The sequence below is a fragment of the Pristis pectinata genome, chromosome 22 (assembly GCF_009764475.1).
Source record: "Pristis pectinata isolate sPriPec2 chromosome 22, sPriPec2.1.pri, whole genome shotgun sequence".
Taxonomy (NCBI): Eukaryota; Metazoa; Chordata; class Chondrichthyes; order Rhinopristiformes; family Pristidae; genus Pristis; species Pristis pectinata.
The window spans coordinates 37,827,573-37,851,173 of record NC_067426.1 but is presented as its reverse complement, the minus strand read 5'-3'; the positions used below and the strand labels follow the sequence as shown (position 1 = coordinate 37,851,173).

General features: G+C 47.0%; 2 non-coding genes across 2 annotated transcripts; both read right to left on the bottom strand.

Annotated features, from left to right (window-relative positions):
- Positions 1-1,247: 1,247 nt before the first annotated feature.
- Positions 1,248-1,334, bottom strand: trnas-gcu (transfer RNA serine (anticodon GCU)). The gene has a single exon. It is a non-coding gene; the product is annotated as a tRNA-Ser (tRNA).
- Positions 1,335-3,128: 1,794 nt separating this feature from the next.
- trnal-cag (transfer RNA leucine (anticodon CAG)) lies at positions 3,129-3,211 on the bottom strand. Its single transcript has one exon. It is a non-coding gene; the product is annotated as a tRNA-Leu (tRNA).
- Between the last annotated feature and the right edge of the window lie 20,390 nt (positions 3,212-23,601).

Sequence of the window (23,601 nt, the reverse complement as noted above, 5' to 3'; positions counted from 1 at the left end):
GCTCCTCGTTGAAACTAAGTGCAGAGTGATGCCGCCCACAGGGCTACATGTTGAGAGCTGGGAAATGAGATTACAATGCAGATACAAGAGACTGCAGATGCTGGAATCTGGTGGAGCAGCACATGAAAGGTTAGAGGAACGCAGCGGGTCAGGCGGCCTCTATGGAGGGAAATCTTCGTCCAGCGTTTTGTGTTCTGCTCCTCATATTTCTCGCCACAGATGCTGCCTGACTCTCTGAGTTCCGCCAGCTGTTTTGTGCGTTGACTGAGATTAAGATGTCGGAGCAAAGTCTCGTGTGTCTACATATAACATAAAGCATTTCGTAAACTATTCTGGGAAACGCTCGATAAAGTGGCTACAGTGATTTGCATTCACCCCACTGGATGAACATTGAGTCACAATTCTGTCAACAACGGGAGTCTGAACGAACAGCAAGACACCCGGTATCAGAGGCAGAACTTTCGGCATCCTACTTGAGCTCCTGGGTCGGGATGATACACTGCTGTACAGATGTCAATATTATTCACTATGGGGACATTCTGTTGTTGATATTCACAGCGATATTTAAATTGTTCAATCCGTTTTTCTGTCATCGAGAAACAATCATTAAAATGACAGTCGAAAAGGAAAACAAAACTGAATGTTTCCATATGGGAACAAAATGCAAGAGAATCGGCAGTTTAATCTGTCTCGATCACAGCTGTCATGAAGTCGTGCGGAACATTCCTTCAGACAGCCTTTCCCATCTTAGTTTCCAAACTGTCCGGCAGCGTTTGCTGATTGGTCTTCTTCGGTCCGTATACTGACCCGCTCTTTCGCTGTCGCCTGCATTTCATGATATGGACATTATCGGATCGATCTACCTTCGGTCCAAAGTCGGCGGACCTCGCACATTGATCTGCCCCGCTCTGTACTCAATCATTCCTCACGTCGCATCTGCAGGAAGCTTTCAATTGCACCCACTTCCCAAAATCTACTCTTCAGCAGTTGCCCCAGTCTACATTCATTCGGTGTTCACATCTGCGAACATAGAGAGAAAGAAAGGGAGGAAGGGGAAATCCAGTCGTCATCCCATCTTATCTCGACTTTCCTTCCATTCTCATTCCACCAAACTTCGTGAAAAATTCTCGTTGTAAACATTCTTTTTCACGAATCATAAACCACAACGGCTTGCGTGTCGGGGAAAAACTGGGGTCTCGGAAGTGTTCAAGTGAACACGTTGTGAGCTCAATATCCAAAGCAACAACTGACGAAGAGGATGGGATTCGAACCCACGCGTGCAAAGCACAATGGATTAGCAGTCCATCGCCGTTAACCTCTCGGCCATCCTCGTCTGTCCCTGAAACATCGTGCATTATTTACAACTCTTACAATCTACTGCCATGTTCCACACGTTAACTTTCACGTTCTATATTCTATTTGCAATGCACGTGTCTTGGTCACCTTTAGCAGCGTTGCAAATCGTTCCCAATCCCAAGGCATATTGATCTTTTCCCGCAACTTTTTGAACATTTTAATTGATTTAATATAACCTATAACTTCTCCTGTCAGTCATGGTTTAAACTCTTCTCATTTGTGCTTTTGTGCTTTGCGATTCATGTATTACATATTGATATAAATACCGCGACCTGTCCGTTCTCATGAGGTTTAATGAAGTTTCCCAACCTTCCTCAGACAAACTGCCGCCTCTTCCGGCATATCTTCCTTTGCTAAGTTTCTGTCAGAGTCAGCTTCAACCTTATTTTTCCAGGCAAATGAAGCCTTCAATCCAGATGAGAATCGTTTCTCATGTTGGAAGCTGAATGTTGAAGACCAGGAGACCTCCGGTCTACGAACTGTGTCCTCACTTTATATCATCTCCCTTTCTGCATTGTGCTGAATTGCATCAGGCCACACTTCGCATTGTCTGCAGAGCGAACACAACGACTATCCCCAGTTCAGGATAATGTAGGATGAGGCAATGCTCGAGGATGCCTGCAGTGAAATGGCGGAAAGAAAGTGACGAGTTTGTCCTTTGTAAAATGAAAGCAGTGTTATGCATTTGGAAAGTCGACACTGTTGCAAGAGAGATAGAGATTGGCCATATTTTGTTTCGGAACCGGGTTGCGCTATTCGTCATCGGGTGAAGTGCATGGGAAGGAAAGTTTAGAGGGACATGGTCCAAACACAGGGTAACTGGACTTGCTTCGGCACCTCAGTACACATGGAGGAGTTGGGCTGAAGGGCCTATTTCCGTGCTGTATGACTCGGTGAGGTCTTTGAGTTGTGAAGGAGAAACAGCTGCGTTTAATTCAACGAGGCTCTGGATTTGTCCCGTTTACGTCACTTGATTTCCAGAAAAACGAAGATTTCACAATGTTTCCTCCTGGTTTCGAGCCAGGGGTCTTTCGCGTGTTAGGCAAATGTGATAATCACGACACTACAGAAACGCTGTCCATCGCAGCTGCAAATCCGAGAAGCCCAATGCGCAACACACACTGCCACATTCCCGTGCGTGTCTGGCACCCGAGACTAACGGCTGAAATAGCTGGGGAAAAATAGCTTTTCTGCGGCAATAAAGATTGAAACCGCTGGACCATTTCCACTGACCCCCAACACCGGGAAATAATCCCGGCACTAAAGAAGGTGGATCCCGCTGAATCAGGACCAACTGGCTCAGCTCCGTCTCACATTCCGCTCAGTTACCTCCATCGTCCTTTCGCTGAACCTGCAAGTCTTCCGTCACCTCACCGTCGAACTCTTCCACTCCTGCACTCTCTGTATTTATCTGGTTTTCAGTCTCCCTCTACCTCGCAGCTCTCACAAACATTCTCATTCCCCAGCTGTCCAACACACCATTCCCTCCTCTGGGACCTGACTGCATTCAACGTTGACATCAATAGACTGCTGTATATTCGTGAAACAACGGAAGTGGAGGAAAGGATTTCCAATGATCTTACTTACAGAGTGGGACCGGGTGAAGATCGCGAAGGTCGAGAAGCCAAATAAAACAGAATATAGAGACATGCGATGTGAGGAAGGGCAGTATAGTTCAATATCAGAAGCGAGGATGGAACGAGGCAAAACAGGCGGTAAATGGACGAAATAAGGAAACCAAAGGGGGAGAATCATGATTAAAAAGCGTTTACTGTCAGGAGTGGGACTCGAACCCACGCCTCCAGTGGAGACTGCGACCTGAACGCAGCGTCTTAGACCGCTCGGCCATCCTGACGACGATCGGTAACTACGTGTTTAATTTCACGATTGCCGCCAATGAAAATATTGAAGTGTATTCATGAGGAACACGCAAAAATATTCTGTAGGAACTCTGCGGTCAGGCAGCATCTATGGAGGTAAATAAACGGTCGACGTTTCGTGCCGAGACCCTTCATCAGTACTGGAAATAAATAGAACAGAAACCGAATTAAAAGGTTGGAGACGGGGAAGAGCACGAGCTGGCGGGTGATTGGTGGATCCAGGTGAGAGGGTGAAGGTAGGTAGCTGGGCTAGGGGAGCTGGGAATGACGTGAGAAGTTGGGAGGTGAGAGCCGGAAGAGGCAAATGACTGAGAAAGATGGAATATGTTGGGAGAGCACAGTGGACCATGGAATAAAAGGAAGGAGGTGGGCAAACAGAGGGAAGAAGTTGTGGCTGAGGGACAGGACGTGAAGGCGCTGGAGTGGAAAGAGAAGGGGTAATGGGGCCAGCGGGATGAGACACAATGAAGGGGTGGGCAGAGGGGAGTGGTTACCGGAAGGCAGAGACCTCGATGTTGAAGCCGACAGTTGGAGACTACCGAGCCGAACTATGAGGTGTTGTTCCTCTGATCTGCATATAGCCTCAACTTGGCAGAAGAGAAGGCCGCAGACAGACATGTCAGTGAGGGAATGGGAAGTGGAATTAAAATGGCTGGTTACTGGGAGATCCTGGCTGTGACGGCGGATGGGGCGAAGGTGCACCGTCCGGAATATTCATGATTCCGAGGCAAGAATCGTAGGTAGCAATGTCTTCCTTTGCAACCCGGTCTGTATTTTGGAGGCATGTATTTTTTTTTCATGATCACAGGTTCAGAGGGGGACTCGGCAAGCAAGAGTTCACCAACACTCTGTTCTCACACCTCTGACTGAACCCTGCCGTTTCCATCTCCAGCCGTCCGTCGCCTTCTGCCATCCTCTCTTCAAATGTAACCTTGCTTCCGGAGTTGCAGTAACGGGACCTGGCGCCACTGAACGTGTCGATCAGGCCCCGCCCCAGCTTGCGTTTCTGAAGGAAGGAAAACGTGTGTTTAAGATACTACCCCGATTGTTAGGCAGGTTCACTGTGGTGTCTCCTCCGCTGCGATCTGACCTGCAGAATGTGAAGCACACTCCGTTTGCCAGCAGCCGCTGCTCCCGACAGTTTGAGGAGCTCCACCCCAATGTTTATGAGACCGCTTGAAGAAATACGTCACAGACAAAACACATGAGATAAAACGTTAGGTGAAACAAAAAGACGGCATTTCGTTTTGTTGCCCAGAGGGCGGAGTGACCAAGGGAAACCCGGCGCGGGACACTGCTCGAAGCCGAGACGCTGAAAACGCATGTGTTCGAAGCATTTGAGATGGCTATGGTGGAGAGAGTGAGCGACAGAACAGAAGCAAAACCAGTATTGGTGAAACAACCTTGACAGGACTCGAACCTGCAATCTTCTGATAACATCGCATTCAACACCGAAGTCAGACGCCTTATCCATTAGGCCACACGGTCCCACCTTGTTAAAAACGCCAAAGAGAAAGCTGATAAACCTGATGGCGTCGATGTCGTGAGACAGAATGAGAATGAGGAACCCATTTATCAAGCACAGGGAGAATTAACCGCTGTCAAGAGTTTCCAAATGTGGAACCATTCAGCGATGGACCTGAAAGTACTTACACACTGAACAGCCTTTTTCATCCCGGTTGGGATATTCGGAAGTTCACTTTCCCTGCCCCGCCCCTTCCTGCTGACAGATACAATACGGTCAAGCTGGTTCGGTGTAATGTGTGGAGTGAGCTGTTTCACGGTCGAAATTAATTGTGACTGGGGCGGACTACTTGATGCATACACAGCGTTCCCTTCTCCGTAGGTCATCTGCAGCACCACACGGTTCGTCTCATTAACGTCAACAGCGCTGTGTGGCATCGGATGGAGCTGAGGAAGGAACGAGTGAACAGTAGGAGGAAGAATATTTAAAGCTGAGCAGCAGCAACAACAGTCACGCATCAGGAATCTTTTTTCTTGCAGAAATAAGAGAAGTAACAGAGGATCAAAATTTGAAGCAGAATAAGTATTATTATTCAACTTTGTTACAAATCCCAAGAACATTGACAAATGTAAATTGTAACATTATTAAGGATCTTCACATTTCCGTCTCTCGCTTACACACAGAGGGGAAACAACAATTTGGATGCGGTTTGTTTCTGCTGGACTTTGGACTTCAGAGCCTGCAGAGTCACAGAGCATTACAGCACAGAAAAGGGTCCATTTCGTCCATGCCGACCTGATATTCTGCCTTGTACTACCTCCATGCATCCGGACCATATCCAGCCAAACCTCTCCCATCCGTGTCCCCATCCAATCCGCGATTAAATGTAACAATTGAATCGGCATCTGGCATTTCCGCTGGCAGCTCGTTCCACACTCGCACCACCCTCTGCGTTTCCGGAAATCATTGAACCTTTCATTATTTTAGAGGACGAACAGACGACTCTATTCACCAATGTAACTGATCAAATCTTGCCCCGCGTCGTTTCCACACACACACACGCACACACACTCAGGCACACACACACACACACACACACACTCAGGCACACACACACACACACACACACACACACACACACACACACAGATGGAGTGAGGAAATACAACAGATTGCACTGCAAACAGGTTTTCCGCTGTCCCTCGATACAAATGACAACAATAAACCAATACCAATACCAATATTAACTCGGTTCATCAAAATGATTTCCGAAACAGCGAGATGGTCGAATGACCAGAGATTAAACGGACTGTGTATCCATCTTCTGGAGTTCGACAGACTTGATATAATCTCATTATCTCCGTGCCTTCGGCCACACTTTGGTAATGCTTCGTCGGAAACAGGTCTTATTCGTGATCGAGGAATGGTCTCTTCAGCTGCGCTTGTGAATTAAGAGTCTCTTGCTCGGACTAACAACAGTGGAGCTGTGCAGTATTTCTGTTGAGTTCAAGCAATCAACCGGATGTCTTACAAGGACAAAAGGAAACAGATCATATCAGTTTAATTGTGAGTTTCAGAATCTCCCAGTCACACCTGAAACCCCACCAAAACCACGAGTGCTCTAGGTGACGCTCGAAGTCACAGCTTCGGCATTTCTCCACGCTAACCGATTGCACCGCCAGAGCTCCACTGAGCGAACCTGCTGGTTTCAGCATCAGGAAAGGAGGATACAAAATAAACCGTTTCCGATGAAATGTTCGGGGGGCAAATTTTAGCTCCAGGCAAGAATAAGATACACGTTTGTTTGCCAAGCGTTTGAGGACAAGATTAAAAGAGCAGCAATTGCTGGAGCAGGAACTTCCTGGCCGAGAGCATTACAAAAAGTGACAGAGGATTTTTTTTCCCTCGACTGAAACGCACGGCCCGTGCGAGCAGTAGGGACATAGTCACCTTTAGCGCTGAAAGCAGAACAGGACAAGAATCTGGCAGCAAAGCATCTGCAGCACAGTGAGGAAATGTTGGTGGAGTGGGACCGCCCGGACTCGTTTTACTCGTGACGGGACAAACGGCCTCGATCCCAGCTGCAGCCATTCTGTGATTCAATGGAAGGGAAGAGTTCAGTGTCAATAAGTGGATATCATCCAAAAGTAAAATCTAATTTAAGCCGTCTGATTGGTTCCCCTGCAGAACACGGAGAAACACAATAACAGCGGGATATTCCCTGAAGGAAATCGGATCGACCACCTTTCACCAAAGCTGTATATCAGTCCCTGCTCAGGGAGAGTAAATGTAGCAGCGGCCAATCAAAAATGGAAGTCCAGACCCCCTAAATTTGCCGGATGAGGAAGGAGGGAACATTTGAATGTAACCTTGAGCGAGAGCTGCCCTCGGGCCTGGACGCCAGATTAAATCAGGCTCTTCCAGTGTACGTTAAATGCTGTTAAACTCGTTTGAGGGGAGCACAGGAATGGATGAGTTCACTGAATCCAACATCCTGCAGCTAGAAGTTTACAACCGCGTCACGTGTTGACTTCTCCCCGACCGTTGAACTGATTGTCCTTCTTTCTCAGAGAGACAAGGGTTCTGACAGGAAGCAGGGCAGGAATGAGGAAATGTAGAAAACCCTTCCGGGATAACTGAAAAAGCAACTACGTGCAAATACCTGGGAAGAGAGTGTGAACATTATGCCGAAATTCACCGTTGAATTAACCGCCTTCTGACTGCCTGCGCAGTGAAATCTTGCTGACCATGTGAACCTTCCTTTAAGTCATCAACCTGCAGTTTATCTGTCGCAATCCAGTTTTTGATCTCATCGAGTTCTACCTGAATGGGACTTTTACTTTAACCATCGATTAACCTCGCCGTTAGCTGAGATTAGGTTCAGAAAATGGCTTCGTACCTGATCAACAATAAACCTCCATGAAGCCTTTATTCTGAAGACCGAACTCCTGACTCACACCGTTTTGTTTTTACAGCGTTTTGTCACTCTTGTTGAACTTCTGAATGTTCTCTACCAAATGTCCACGAATTGAATATCCAGTACCGAGCCTGATCTCGCACCATCATTTCAGAGAAATGTGAAATGAACGCGGAAGGAGTAAGGGAATGAACAAACTGGAACAACTACAACGTTCGTGTTCGAAACACAATATCAAGAGATGTGGTGTTGTCCATCTGGCATGGAAATGAAAGAACGAACCAGTTGTTTATTGTCACATAGTTTAAATTCAAATGTAAGGAGATTATTTTTCAATTACATAGAACGACGCTTTTACCACATCAGCAGCGTTGTTTTTAGCTTTGGTCTTCTTATTTTGAATTTCTCAGAGGCAGAATCAGCGTCAGAATCACGTTTAATATCACTGCCATATGTTGTGAAATCTGCTGTTCGTGACAACAGTGCAGTGCAAGACATAACCATATACAATTACTGTAAGTTGCAAAACGAAGAAATAGAGCAAAAGAGGAATGACGACGTCGTCGTCATGGACCCTTCAGAAATCTGATGGCGGAGGGCAAGAGGCAGTCTCTGAAACATTGAGTGTGGATCCACAGGCTCTCGGACATCCTTCACGATGGTAGTAACGAGAAAAAGGCATGTCCCGGGTGGGCAGGGTTCTTAATACCACCCTGAGGCACCGCCTTTGGAAGAAGTCCTCTATGGCGGGGAGGGTTGGGCCCGTGATGGACCTGGCTGAATACAAAACTCTCTTTAACCTCTTTATGTCCTGCGCATTGAAGCCTCAGTACCAGGCGGTGATGCAACCAGTCAGAATGCTCTCCACTGTATATCTGCAGAAATTTGCAACAGTCTTTGGTGACTCCGAATAAAGTAGATTCGTTGGCGTGTCTTCTTCGTGATTGCATCCAGGCGTTGACCCCAGGTTGAGAGGTTGACCCCAGGAACTTGAATCTGCTCACCCTTTCCGCCGCTGACTTCTCCCGACTGAAACTCCACAAGATAAACTGACGGCTTGGATTTCGGGGGAAACACACGGATTTCAGCATTAGGAAAGGAGAAAATGCAGAAACCCCTTGCGGGATGACTAAAAATGCAACTACGTGCAAATAGCTGGGAGAGTTTCCTCAAACAGAAAGTGAACGTTATGCCGAAATTCTTAGTTGAAAGACCCGTCTTCTGACTGCCTGCGCAGTGGGCGATTACATTTGCTGACCATGTAACCCTTCTCATCTGCCTGCAGATTTACAGTTGCAATCCACTTTTTGTTCACAGCGAGTTATACCTTACATTGGACTTTCCTTGAACCATCGCTTACCATCGGCATCAGCTGAGAGGATTTTAGAACATTGATTTGTACCTTTTGAACAATAAACGAACATGATCTATCTATTCAGAAGACCGGACGCATGATTGACCCTCTGTTTAAATTTAGAGCGTTTAGTCACTCTTTCAGAGTTTCAGAGTGTTCGCTACCAAATGTCCACTAATTGAACATCCAGGACCGAACCTGATCTCCCAACGTCATTTCAGAGAAATGTGAAATGGACGCGGACGGGGTAAGCATGTAACACATTGGAAAAACGACAACGTCAATGTTCAACGTATCATATCAGAAAATGTGTTGCTGACTGGTGGGCATAGAAACGAAATTTACGAACCGCTACATTTTATATGGGACAACAGAAAAACCCCGGGAATTCTGAAGGAAATTGACATCGTTCTGCGTCATTGACAAAGAAAAAAAACAATGATACAGTTTCACAAATTTCTGGAGAGCGATGTACCGTTATTGTTTTTTGTTGCACTGTCACGTACCAGCAACAAAAGAAACACACTGAGTCATGTATGAGTGTTAGAAACTATTTTATTAATAACTACTTATGATAATAAGAAAAATAAAGGTAAAAATGTTAGAATGTTAAAAGAAGAGAGAATGTTAGATCTTAAGCAGTATCCTCAAAAACTAAACTCGAAGTGTGTGTGTGGCAAATTCCCAAACTCCAAGTCCAGGAATTGTTCTCAAAGTTCAGTTCAGTTCAGTTCAGTTCAGCAAGCCATAAGGTGAAACGTGAGCAAAGGTTCATGCAAAACCACCGTTGACTGAAGAGAAAATGTAGAGACAATACAGCGAGTAATTAGGAAATCCAAATGTTCCACGATGGAACCCATACGACACCTCAATCACTGATGATCTCCATTCCTTTGTTCCGAAGTATCTGCCACCCCGAAAAGCATTCGAGACATGGCCGTCCACACAAATACCTGTTTCCTTCTACCAGGTTAACGACAAAGTGGACTCCACTGGATTATTACAGAAGTCCATACGAGGATTGTAGTGACAGACACATTTATTGTTTTTCATCCATCGATACAGAGACCAGCAGGCAGGGTGTTTCTCCCTCTTTCCCTCTCCCTCTTCTCTCTGACTGACCGACCCAAAAACATCATTACGTCCATATCTCCTGTTGTTGTCGGAATCACGCCACACACACACACACACACACACAAACAAACACCCACACACGCACACACACACACACACACACACAGAGCTGTGCGATGTCTTAAAGGGACATTCACCAATAGTAACCTAATGCGTAACAGCACGGGTTGATTTCAAATGGAGGGAGAAGATATATCAAGTATAGGGAGTGACGCTGGCACCACATCATCAGCGTCGTGTTCAATGTCGTTCTCCTTATTTATTTTCGGAGCCGCATGAGTTGTATGTAATTAAGTGGATGTGACCAGATCGATAAGGGAAAAGAGACGGAAGCTTATGACGAAAGGTTGTCCAGACGGCCGGGTATCTGCTGCAGTTGAGAAAACAGAGGTGGCTTCAGTGAAACATCTGGGATCATGTGGGGTCCTCAGAAGGTGAACACAGAGAGTAAATTTCATATGATGGGAGGTTCCACCAATAGGCGGAACGTAAATGCAGTGGGGTGTTCGCCTTTCCGCTGAGAAAGAATATTACTGCACGTATCTTCGGGGTCCACTCTGTTTATACCGATAAGAGTGGATATCGCATTGTTTAACTCGTAATTTGCTTGCCCACCGTCTCGCTGTACTTCTGGCAAAGCCGAGAATATGTTCGGATGCAGGCACATTATAATCAATTTTCTTTTCTTGGCTTCACCTCGGCCGCGTATTTCTGTCTTGTGATTAGTTGACTGCAACATTACATCATCATGTCATTATATCATCAATATTTCTCAGTTGCTGAAATCAGCAGGGGGTTATGTATGTTATATTCCGGATTTGATTCCCTGACCCTCCTCCTGACTCTCTGACCGTAACTAGGAGCCGATGCTACGGTCAGTGGCACTGACGGCAGCAGTGGCTCATTTTGTTGTATCTCTTTTATCCAGGCAGCATCCTGATGAACCTCTTGTGCACCCTCTCCCATGAGTCGGCGGGAGACTTGAGCCGGAGAGATTGGCGAAGTACAGAGAGAACTGGGGGCTGGCTGGTTAAGTTTGTGACTTAAAAATAACTTGAAACCACCTATGAATGTGATACATAAATCAGTACTTGCAAAGGAAAGTATCACTGGAGATCACATCAATTGTCGAAAGCAGACAGAAAAGCGGCATGATATATGCGCTGCTCAGAGAAGAACACTGTGGGCTTCTGGGTCAGAAGCATGGGAGCAAGGTAGTGATGGAGGAGACTCAGCAGATGAAGCTGCCAGATACGTTTATGATGATGACAGGGAGCTGCCCCCAGATGATCTCCGCCAAGATACAACAAAATGAGCCAAAGCTACCGTCAGTGCCACTGACCGTAGTATCGGCTCCTAGTTATAGACAGGGTAGATTGTCATAATCTTTTTCCGAGGATGCAAAGGTCGTATACTTGAGATCATAAGTTTAAAGTGATAAGCGAAGGTGTAAAGGATATGTATGTGGAAAGGCTTCCTACACGGACCGTGGTCGGTGCGTGGAACACGCTGCGAGGTGAAGTGGCAGAAGCAGATACTTCAGAAACGTTTAAGAAACATTTAGGTGGAATCATGATTAGGCAGTGAATGGGGGTACACAGACCATGTGCAGGCAGATGTGCAGTTTAAATTGGTACCATGTCCAACACAGACGTGCTGGTCGGAAAGCCCTTACCTGGATTTACTCCGCATGTTCCATGTTCTATAACAAGCTGATTCCCCCTCTTCTCCATGCGGCTCTTAATTTTCTATAATGTTTCTGGTCGCGTCTTATCCAGGGAGAGGGAAAAAACCTCCAGGTTTCTGCAGCCATCCTTAAAGCGATTGTCGCCCTATCAGGCAACATGCCGGTGAACCTCGTCTGCACACCCTGCAATGCCCCCACGCCCTTTTGAGCTGCAAAATGACTTTTTCACTTTTGTAACTAATGCGACAGATCAGTGCAAGCGCGCAGTTCACCATCTTTATCGTCCTGCCCACTTGTGATGCCACTTCAGTTGAGTTATGGACATGTACCACAAGATCCCTTCTTACATCTGTTCTCCGAAGGATCCCGCGTTCACTGTATAGTTTCCCCTTGCGTTTGATCTTGCAAAATGCACAATCTCACACTTCAGCTGATTAAACCAAATTTTCAACTCATCTGTTTCCTGCTGTATTATTTGACAATCATCCTCACTATCCACAATTTGATGATTTTCTTGTGTCGAAAACAGATCAGACCATCTACATTTTCATTCGAATCATAAGGCAGCTTCATCCACGGATAATCAGGGAACACAACTGGTCGAAGACTTCCATGAAGAAAACACTTCTCTATCGCCAGCCTCTATCATTTCTGACCATGTCAACATGATATCTAACTTAACTTACCATGGATATTATGTGACGAATTTTTGGACAGGCATACTATGAGGGATCTTGTCAAACGTTTACTAAATTTCATGTGTGCAATATCCACTGGCCTGGCTCCATCAATTATCTTCGTCACTTTCTCAAAACCAAAGTCAACTATTTGAGCACGACCACTCCCATAGGTAGTCGTGCTGACTGTCCTAAATAAGTCTACGCTTTTCAAAATGCGAGTAAATCCGGTCAAACAAAATTCTCCAAGTATTTCCCTACCACTGATGTAAGGTTCACTGGAATTCCTGAATTATTCCTGTTGCGTTTATTGAACAAAGGTACAACATTCACTATTCTCCAGTCGCGTGACACCTCGCCCTTGGCGAAAGGGGACATAAGGATCTTTGTCTTGGCTCCATGAAACTCTTTCCTTGCTTCTGTCAATAGGTTGTCATATATTCCATCAGGGACTGGACCTTATTAATATTTTCAGTTCCCCCAGCACCTCTTTCTCCTTTATATCGACATGCCTGACAATCTCAACATCTCCCTCTCTAATCTCATCAGATTCTCAGATTTTGGAATGAGTGGACTTTAATTTTTTCTCCTTAACCCGGATTACCCCAGTTGTCCCATTTCTATTGGAAGACACAGGCGTGAATCGTGAAAAATAATTGTTCTTTTCCGGCAGATGCTTCGTGACCTGCTGAGTATCTCGGCAAATTTGTCCTCTCTCTTCTCCGCTCCACACAGAGGATTCATCATCCACAATGTTTGCACATCTCTCCTTTCCCAATCTTATGTCAACGTGGCCTCTGTTCCCCAGATTGCGGAGCAGAACGTGTTACCGAGTGTTTTCCTCTGGATCTCTGACCTCAACTCCCTTTTTGGCTTTTCTCGTCATTCGATTAATATCGTGTCCTTAAGGTAAAGCAAAGGGGCACATCCTTAACTTACCCTTCGGGGAATTGGTGGAAAATAACATATTGCATTTGATGTGTTAAAAAGAGGTTTTCAGACTTGTTTTCCTCCAAAGTGCTTACACTGTCACGTGGTTTTAGAGTAACTGTTTCAGCGCGATTCAAACCAGGCTGACATCACAGCTGTGTCCCCTGCAAGGAACAACACTCAGCAGGGCAGCGGGATTTGACCGCATTAACGCAATACAATCTGGAACAGATGTGCAGGAGCAAGTTCTGCATAAGCTAGCAGGTGGGAGTCCCTCCATATCACCAAATAGTTCAGAACACTCTCACTCTATCTTTGTCTCTGTCTCTGTCTCTCTGCCTCTGTCTGTCTTCCCGTCTCTCTCTTTCTCTCTTTCTTTCACACTCTGTTACTCTGTCATCTCTCTTTCTCTCTCCTCTCTCTCTATCTCTCCACCTCTCGCCCCTGAGAGAAACAGATAATAGCAGAATTTTTCTTTATACTGCCCCATCAAATTCCCCCACAGTTATTCCTGCAAAATTATGCCGTCTCATTTCAGTATCAAATATTGCAGCTGTGTTAGCCACCGGGTAATTACTATCACCGTCTTAGTTTCAACACTTGAAAACAAAGTACGTGGAAGGTCTTTGTGGAAGTAATTCTGTGATGTTCCTTCAGGCCCTGTGATGTTCCTTCAGGCCCCCGGTGTAACTAAATTTGAAGTTACATCCATGCACTTTTGAGTTCAAGGGGACGTAGGCAGCATCGACTCCTTGTCCTGCATTGCGTCGTCCGACAAAAGCCAACAAGGGTTGAACAGAAAAAACTCACTTTGCCCTGACGCGACAGATATGGCGCAAATTGGGAATCCATCTGCACAGACAGTACATGGATGTGCTCTGCTGTCAGTCCCCAATGTGTCAGGACACCTGCTCAAATCGACACCCTTAAATGTTTGGGGACCTCTGGTCCATCTGCCCCGTTCTTAATGTTCCGGTCGGTAACTAAATTCCAAACACAAGAGTTGGAAGAGAACACGAATGCATGGACATATAACTGCAATCACTGAATGCAATCGATTTTAATCTCAGCAGCCAAACAATGCCAGGATATTCCCGGAATGGACAAAGCAATGCGTCTTTCCGCCATTCAGTGAGATTTTTTTGAGACAGCTGACAAAAACGTGACGTCATTCGGCCTGTCCACTGCTCATCTGCTGCTGAAATCCCTGTCCGTCCTTCTATTACTCCAGGGGTGACCAGTACAATGAGCTACTGACTGGGATCTTGATTATTCTCTTTTAAAATGCCCAACCACGGTATGGCCCGTGACCAGACGCACACCTAGTCTCATTGGGTCAGAGAACCACAACCTTCTGCAGCATAGCAACAGATACTTCGTACCTGAACCACGCCCGTAACATGCAGAGTATTGCGCCGAATTATTCTGGTACAATTATCTGTATTTGCTCCGTCGTCTTCTTCTGGCCTTCTTCTATCTGCCTCTATCATATCCTGAAACGGAGCCTTCAATATGGCAGCCAGCCTTTAGTGCAAAATTATGCCGGGCAGAGCCATTAAAACATCCTAATTTATAATCCTGTCCTTTCTGAGACTTGCATACCAAAGGAAAAGACTCTTACTATCATCCGCCTTCCTGTAATTTTGGGCACCCCAGCAGGTCACCCCTCGGCCTATTCCGCTCCAGGAAAAACAAACTCACAGGATCTAATCTCTCTTTATAACGAATTGCTTCAATCTGGGCGGTATTCGACAGAACTTCCTCTACCCCCTCTCGAGAAGAAGCACAACACACACACACACACACACGCGCGCGCGCGCACACACACACACACACACACACACACACACACACACACACACACACACACACACACACACACACACACACACACACACACACACACACACACAGTTAACCTGATTCCATTTTGGGTTTTAAGCAATGCAGAGATTCTTAGATTTGGAGACCAAACTTCTTTAAAATGATTCCAGTCATGTGATTTGTGGAATTACCTTTTCAACCTGGATCGATGCATGAAACAGACAGAGAACGGTACTGCACAAGAACAGGTCCTTCGTCCCACAATGTCTCTACCGACCGTTACGACTTTGAGGAAATCCCATTTGTCTGCACTAGTCTTCATCTCTTTATTCCCTGCCCGTTCATGTGTCTGTCCAAAGGTTTCCGAAACGTTGCTGTTTTGACAGATTTGGTTTGTCAATCTCCTTACAACTGTTCCCTCACCTTAAATCTCTGCCCTCGACATTTCCACTGGGGGAAAATACTCAGAGTCTGTATCTTATCCATGTCTCTCATTGTCGTCTCGGAATTCAGTTCTCACTTCTGTCCGCTGAAAAGTAACAGAGTGCCAAGAGGTCCATTCGATAAAACGCGTTTATTAGCAGTGCACCGCTAAGGAGACGTCTCTTCAGCACTCGTTAAGAGTCGCTTCCGAGGTTTCTCCATACAAAGGAGCAGACAGAAATTTATACAGATATTGTCACGCACACTTAATGCATGCGGCGCCCCGATTTTCGGTCAATCCACAGAGATCACGAGACAGACATCGCACCTATTCTCCATCATAATTGAGTTATAATCAAGAAATTCAAAGACAGCTATCACACCTCATTGTTTAGGACCAGCTTCCACCTCGTTGTTTATTGTACCCAGTACTCCTATTGTCTAGCATAACGGGACTGAAACCAAGGTTCCGGACACAGTAATTAACACCTTAACTCCTGCTTGCGAGGTGTTTTTTCTTTCAGCTATAGGTATGGTGAGTTTTTAACCTTTTACTTCCTCATTCCCTCATTCTTATCATTACATGATAATCTAGAGTGACGCCGAGCACGGGGCAGAGAGTTTATCAATAAGGATCTTGCAACAGGTATTCAGACAGGCCAGTACCACACAGCATATTATTATAATAACGATTAGCCCCACTGCTCCATGCAGCAGGTATGATGCCCACGATCCTCCTTGTATCCATCCCAACCAAACCGCCCCTCCTGTAAGTCTCTACCTAAAGCTATCTACTTGCTTCTGAATGTCTTGACTGGCATGGTAAATGTTGTAGGACTCACCTCTCATATTGGTGATACATTTGTCCCCTACTATGGCACATACTGCTCCTTGCTGAGCTAACTGGTTGTTCACAGCATACCGGGTCTGCTGGGCACAAGAAGTCGAAGCTCCGCCAGTTCCCGGTTCACTGCCTCCAGGCCCTTCATAGTACTGTTTCCCATTGCGGCCAATCCACAAATAAAGTAGTTCCGGTTTTTTTACGGCTATAGTTCCTGCTGAACCCCCCAGAGAGAGAGTACTCAGAAACCCATAGCCTAACGACGATAAGGTAGATCCCAACGTAATACGATCCCTCCAGTCTTCACATAACTCCTCACGAACTGACCGCACCAGAAGTATTCGTCGGACATGAGCCTTCTGGGGACAAGGGACCGTGACCGCCCCGATCGTTTCCATTACAAACCAGGCTGTCAGAGTGGGGGTGGCGGTAGTGTAAGTACCATTAAAGAGGAACACATACCCGCCCTTAGCCCGGTAACAGGTTATATTACCCAATTGCTGTGGACTGGGCATCTGAGAATACCAAGAGATTCCAACAACATTTCTCCCATGCTCTCTCAGGTAATTCTCCCTGGCTAGTCATTCTAACGAGATATTCGACAATTTCACGTGGGTCCCGTTCCTTTCCTCACAAACCCATCGCTCCCCTGCAAGTAACGTAACACAACTGGTGGCAGAGCACTCACAGCTAAACCATCCCCGCTTAAATCCACATTTGCTCTCTGTACAAGTAGTGGTGGCACATGATAACGTATGCTGTACGATCGCTATCCCACAACTCCATCCTTGACCGGTGAAGCAGCGGGAGAAGGACTAATGGTTGGTTGTGCTACTAGGACCTATTACTGTTCTTTGCAAACATTTACCCGGCAGCACCCTCCCGTAAGTCCCCGTCTGACCAATACACATTGCTTCTGAGTGTTTGTAATTTAAGAGGGCCCTGGGGCTCCAGCTTGGTGTGTCTACAAAAAGGCCTTCTACTGAATCTGCCAAGGGGTAGCAAACGGTGCGGTTCCTATGTAGCTGCATTTGTAGTTTGTGAAACAAATTATCCTCCAATGCCTACGCAAGAGTACTAGTAATGGTAAGGAGTCAGAATGTAAGAAATATTATCTTTCTTCCGGCAGCCATCGTTTACAGTCACTCAGATGAATCCAGCGTTCATAGCCCTGTACTTTCACGGCTATAGGAGTCTGGAGTATTATCTGGAAGGGGCCGTTCCACCAAAGTCCTAGTTTAGGGCGCTCCTAATCTCGTATCAGTACCGAATCCCCGATATCCAGGTCAGGTAGTTCCGCATTCTGTCCTTCTAGCGGTTTAAAGGCACTCTCCACCTGTGAATGAAGAAACTTTAGAGAGGACGTCAGTTGTCTGAACTACCTTTGTAGTTCATCCGCCATGATATTAAGGTCAACCTGGGTGGGGGGCTGGGTGTCAGCTTCGCATGGGGTTTTTCCCGGACGTCCATAGAAAACTTCGGCAGCCGACACCCCGGTGGCCGAGTTGGGGGTAATTCTCATGTGGTATAATGCTAAGGGGAGGACCTTCAGCCAATTTAGACCCGTATCTGATAATAATTTAGTGAGTTTATTCTTCAGGGTGCCATTAGCTCTTTCTACTATACCCGCTGCCGGAGGGTGGTAGGTTCAGTGGAACTGCTGTTTGATATGCAGTCCCTCGCTCAATTCCTTATTTATTTTCCGTATGAAGTGGGGACCATTGTCTGAACTTATCTGTCGGCGTACCCCAAACCTTGGTATAACCTCTGTCAGCAGTAACTTCACCACCGTTGAGGCCTTATTGTTGGTGGTTGGAAAAGCTTCAATCCATCTGCTAAATTCATCAACGATAACGAGACAGTACTTCTAACAATGTACACGCGGTAATTCAATAAAGTCGAGTTGTATACATTCAGAAGGACCACCTGGCAAGCGGGTTTTATCTGGCGTGCACCTCACCCCTTTCCCAGCATTTTTTTTGGCATATTAAACATGATCATATTTTTCCTTGTGCTGCTTCCTCCAATCTTGGGTGCCACCAGGTACGTAATAAAATGTTACTCATTCCCTCCTTTCCAAGATGGGTCTCAGAATACAGGCAGTCAATAAGCATTGGTAACAAGCAATCAGGTATACAGAGTTGATCCAGAGGCCATGTGGCGCAGAGTGCGTACACCCGTGCGCCTTCCACACTTGCTTTTCTGTGTCAGGGGCGTCCCCCTGTAAGTGCTGCACAGTTACCATGTCTGGGGTGCCCTGCGTTGTTATCTTTGGCTTACAAGTAACTGCCTGTTTTTCCGCAGTCTAAACGATTTTTTACCCCTGGTGTGCTATCAATTTAGCCTCTGCGTCTACCCTTTTATTGCCCTGTGTTACGAGTGAGGCGTCTGAAAGATGAACCGAGCATTTAATGATGGACAATTTGTTAGGGAGGAGGATGGCCTGGAGGAGATTCTTTACATAAGCCGCATTCTGTATGGGGCTACCCGTAGACCTCAGAAATCCCCTGTACGCCCAGAGTTGGCAAAAATAGTGGGCAACTCCAAAAGCATAGCGGGAATCAGTGAAGATGTTAGCAACTTTGTCGTTGGCTAAACTGCAAACTCTGGTCAGGGCAAAGAGTTCCGCATTTTGGGCAGAGACTGGGGGCTGCAATGATGCAGACTCCACAATATTGGGAGTCGTTTACTATGAGATAGCCGCAAAGGCGGGGGGTTCCCTGTTCGGAAACAGAGGAACTACCGTCGACATACAGGTTTAGGTCTGCTGACTGGAAGGCCTTATCCGAAAGGTCCGGACGGAGTGTAGTCAAAAAGTGGTTACGCATTAAACAGTCATGTGGTGGATCTGCAAGATCCTCCGGTAGGGCCTCAAGAAAGGTGGCAGGGTTAATGGTGGTGCAGTTGGCAAAAGTGAGGAGTGGGTTATTCAGGAGCGCATCCTCATATCTGTTTAAGCGGAGCTGGGCCAGGTGTTGCGTCTGATGGGAAGTCAGGAGTGCCGTTCCGGTATGGGAGGAATAAACAACTACTGCCTGTTTCAGGGTTATATTGGAGGCTGCTGTTACTTGAGAATAGATGGCTGGAAGCATCTGTGAGCACGGCGGGAGCCCCCTGGCAACTAGGTCCAGCCGAGTGGAGTCATATGCCACCGGTCCTTTTCTATCCCACATGGGTTTGAGTAAGGACGGCTGTAGCGCAGTCCTCCAGAACATTCACAAAAAGCTGAAATGGGCGGTCATATGGAGAGCGTACCAGGACCGGGGGGCTGGAAAGGGCCTGTCTGAGCTGATCAAAAGCCTCCTTGTGTTCCTCCGTAAGTTCCAAAGGTCCCACGGACTGGCTTGAAGCCAAGGGTGTGAGGTGGTTAGTAAGGAGGGCCGTGTTCAGTTGCCACTGCCTTCGGAAATTTACTAAACTTAAGAAGGAGCGCATACCCTTCGGGTAGCGGGCGGTGGGGTAGCAATGATGGGTGCAAAACGTTCAGGAGTGAGCCGCCGCTCAGTAGCACTTGAGAGGGTGCCCAGAAATTTCACCTGTCGCTTGGTTCGTTTTGCTTTCTGTGGACGTGTTCCGTATCCCCAAGAGTGGAGTGCGTTAAGTAGTCCATTGGTGTCCGCGATGTTGGCGGGCTCCAGGGGGCTTGCCAATAAAATGTGATCGACAAACTGTACAACGGTGAATTTGTCAGAAAGTTGCAACCATTTGGAAAACATAGTCGGACAGCGTTCTCAAACCTTACGGGAGGCGCGTCCAGGTGCATTGCTGAACTTGGAAGGTGAAAGCAAACAGGTAGTACGAGTAGGGAGATAGGGGAATTGGAAAAAAATGCATGCTGGAGGTCCACAATAGTAAAAATACAGGAGTCGGCAGGGATGCTGCTGAGAATGGTGGCTGGGTTCGGGACAACGGGATGTAGTGTCTCCACAATCTCACTGACCTTACTCAGGTCTTGTACAAGGCGCCATTCTGTCTGTCCGGGTTTGGGGACGGGTAAAAAGGGGGTGTTGCAATGTGACTGGCAAGGAATCAGAATGCCCTGTTTGCAGAATGAATCTATTAAATGAGTTATTCCGTCAACTGCCTCTCTCCCAAGGGGGTACTGTGGGACGGAAGACAGTCTTACACGGATTTGGGCTGGGGTTACTGGAATGAATCCTACCTCAGCTTTCTAGGCGGGTCATAAATCGGGGGCTGGCTCATCCGAAGGGAGTCGGTGGAGCTGATGGTGGCGTGAACAGCCTGTCACCGAGAAAATGGTGAGTTCATAAGTTAGAGTCCCTTCTGGAAAAGGCTGCGGAACCAGTGTCGTTTCCCCAGTGTCCGTCAAGGCCGGTGTCTGCCTATTCCTCCAGCTAGTGAGCTAGAAATCCCAGCTCCTTCCTAACTGACAGTGCAATGTAAGGGGACATCAAGCCGGACTGATTCCACAAATCATTAGGCACTTGAACTAAAACTGTTGACACCTCGTTACCCACTACTTCCCCTAAAATAGTGACAGTCATCATGCTACCCAGGGAGGAAGCATACAACCCTTCGAGCTCTCTTGAGACCCCTGTGGGGTCACAAGCTAGCGTCACATGCGGGTCAGGGGTTTTCAAGGGTGGGTCAAAATCTCCGTTCGTGAAGTCCACCATCCACCACTGAGGAGGCTGGTGAATCCAGAGGATCCTATGGGGTTTCGGGCCAGTAATGGTAATTCCTTCATCCATTTGAGTCGGAGAGAGCAGAGCATGTCCCTTCCGGCCAACATAACCACAGGGTCTGGGGTTACTGCGAATTGGATCAGACAATACCGATCTCCAAATTTCACTTGAAAGGTTCAGTTAAGGGGTAGGATATTTCCTGTCCCTACAGCCCTCTCAATGGAACTGAGGCAGTGGACAGTTTAAAACCATGCTGGGCGATACAAGGAGCTTCGAGGCTCGAGGTATTTGCCCCCGTGTCTATCATAAAGGAGATCGGCTTTCCTTCAACTAACAAATTGACGATGTGCTCATCGTCCGGCTTATCGGTGAGGGTAGGGTACATGGAATGGCTACTCCCCACAGCTAGTCAGGCAGAAAACGGGTTGTTAGTTGAGAAAGGTTGTCGTCTACTGGGGGGGGGGGTCTAGTCTACCGATGGTGGTAGTGGGGGCAGTCCCGCCGCCAATGTTCAGCTGCGCCACGCCACAAAGGTAGCATCCTGTTCGACCTGACGCTACCGGCGGGGGTTGTTGAGGTCCCCTGGGTCCTGGGTAATTACTAGAGGGTGGTGCTGGCTCATAGGTGGACCCGTACGCTGTGGCTCTTGCGTCGTTGGGGTATAGTAGATATCCTTTACCAGGCCTGCCAACCCCTCCTGGAACGGAAAACTGCTATTCCATTTGATATCTCGTATTATCAGAGGAGAGAGGTCGGGGCCGAGGAGGTCTCTGGACCATTTTTTGTTTTACCTTTGTGGCTTTCGAATCGCAACGGTTACTCCAGAAGTGGACTAGGGCCCTCCTCATGGCTTGTCGTGTATGGTCAGGCCAATTCATGTTATTCGTGCGGACAGCTGATGCCACTCCCTCAGGAATACATGGTAGTAGGAGGGCATTAAACAGGGGGGAGGCGTTGCCTCTGTTGTAGACATCGTCCACCGCATAGGTACCGTAAAGTGAACAGAAATGCTCCCAAAAATCTGGACCGTCCTCACCCTGTTTCTGTTGGCATTCTAAAACCTGAGTTATGTCAATAGGCTGTTGGAGAGTTTTGCGAAGAGCATTTCTAATGGTGGTTTTCTGGTCCTGAGACCGGACGGCCGCATGATAGGCCGGTAGAACGCATAGTTCCACGTGTTCTTTCCACTTGTCCGCCTCATTAGTTGTAAGGGCCATGCAACAAAACCGAAAACGTCTTGGGGGGTGTCTTGGTACATCTGAATTGTTCCCATCATATAATCTATGAAATCATCCGGGTTGGTTTTACGGTTAGGCACATCTCCTGAGGCTTCCAAGGGGCATAGATTTGGATCGTGCGATTAGCGCTCGCTTGGGTTGGATCGGGATTGGGCACACTGCTGTTGGGGAATTTTGGCTCCCTTTACCTTACTCAACATAGGTGGTTGGCCGGGATCTTTAGGGTCGTCATCATCAGGGGTCGAATCGGAGTCATAATCGGTGTCTGTCTGAGAATCTATTAAAGGTCTGTCCCCTACCAAATAGTTCCGTCGCTTTTCTGTGGCCATAAAGCCGTTCGTAAGCAGGATTTCTGTCTGAGCTGATGCCTGGTTCGGGACGCAGTGGGGCCATGGATTTGTCTTTGGGATGGGACTTGGCAAGCAGTCGTTGGTGGTGTGGGCGGAACGGTTTGCGGACTAGTCCCAACATATGGGGGCGGCAGTGAAACGGTGAGGTAGGTAGAGGCTGTGGGTCTTACCATGCACCCTTCATCATTTTCGTCCGCATCATTACTTTGGAACAATAGGGGCACGCTAGACATGTCGGGCGGTACCTCCAGTTTATCCTTATTTTTTTTTATTCCTACGTTTATCTTATTCTCCTGAACTACCCACTCTCTCTCCCTTTTGTTCTTCTCAGCATCGTGGTCTCCGCACTGAGATTTCAGGACTTCGCAACTCTTAGGATTTCCCTTTTCATCACACCAACTAATTCGCCTTCTGCGCGCATTATGTTCCCAACTATTCTGTTTAGATTTACTTGTTAGGTCTTCGGCCGTTTTTCTCCAAGTAGACATTAATATTTTCCATTTTCCCCCCGTATTCCGCTCCCAAATCGCCCTTTCTTCTTTTAGAGACTTATCCACATCCCAAGTTCCCCCAATGGCCATATTTCATTTCCCAATTTTTCTATTGAGTCATGCCAATAATTTACGGAAGTTACTCTCATTCTTCGGATCGTCCTTACTTAGTGGATAATGCGGTATTGGACGCATACTTGTCGAGAGTTTGTCCCATTTTGTTTTCTTGCCGATCGTACAGTACAAATCGCTGCGATTATCTATAAGGTTGGTCTCTTTCCTTCACTCAATTCAGGTTCCTGACCTTACCGTGGGGGATTTCCCTCTTGAGAACCGGTCTAAGGCAGGGTGGTAGTATCGGAGCACCGATCTCAAAACTTAGAGCTCA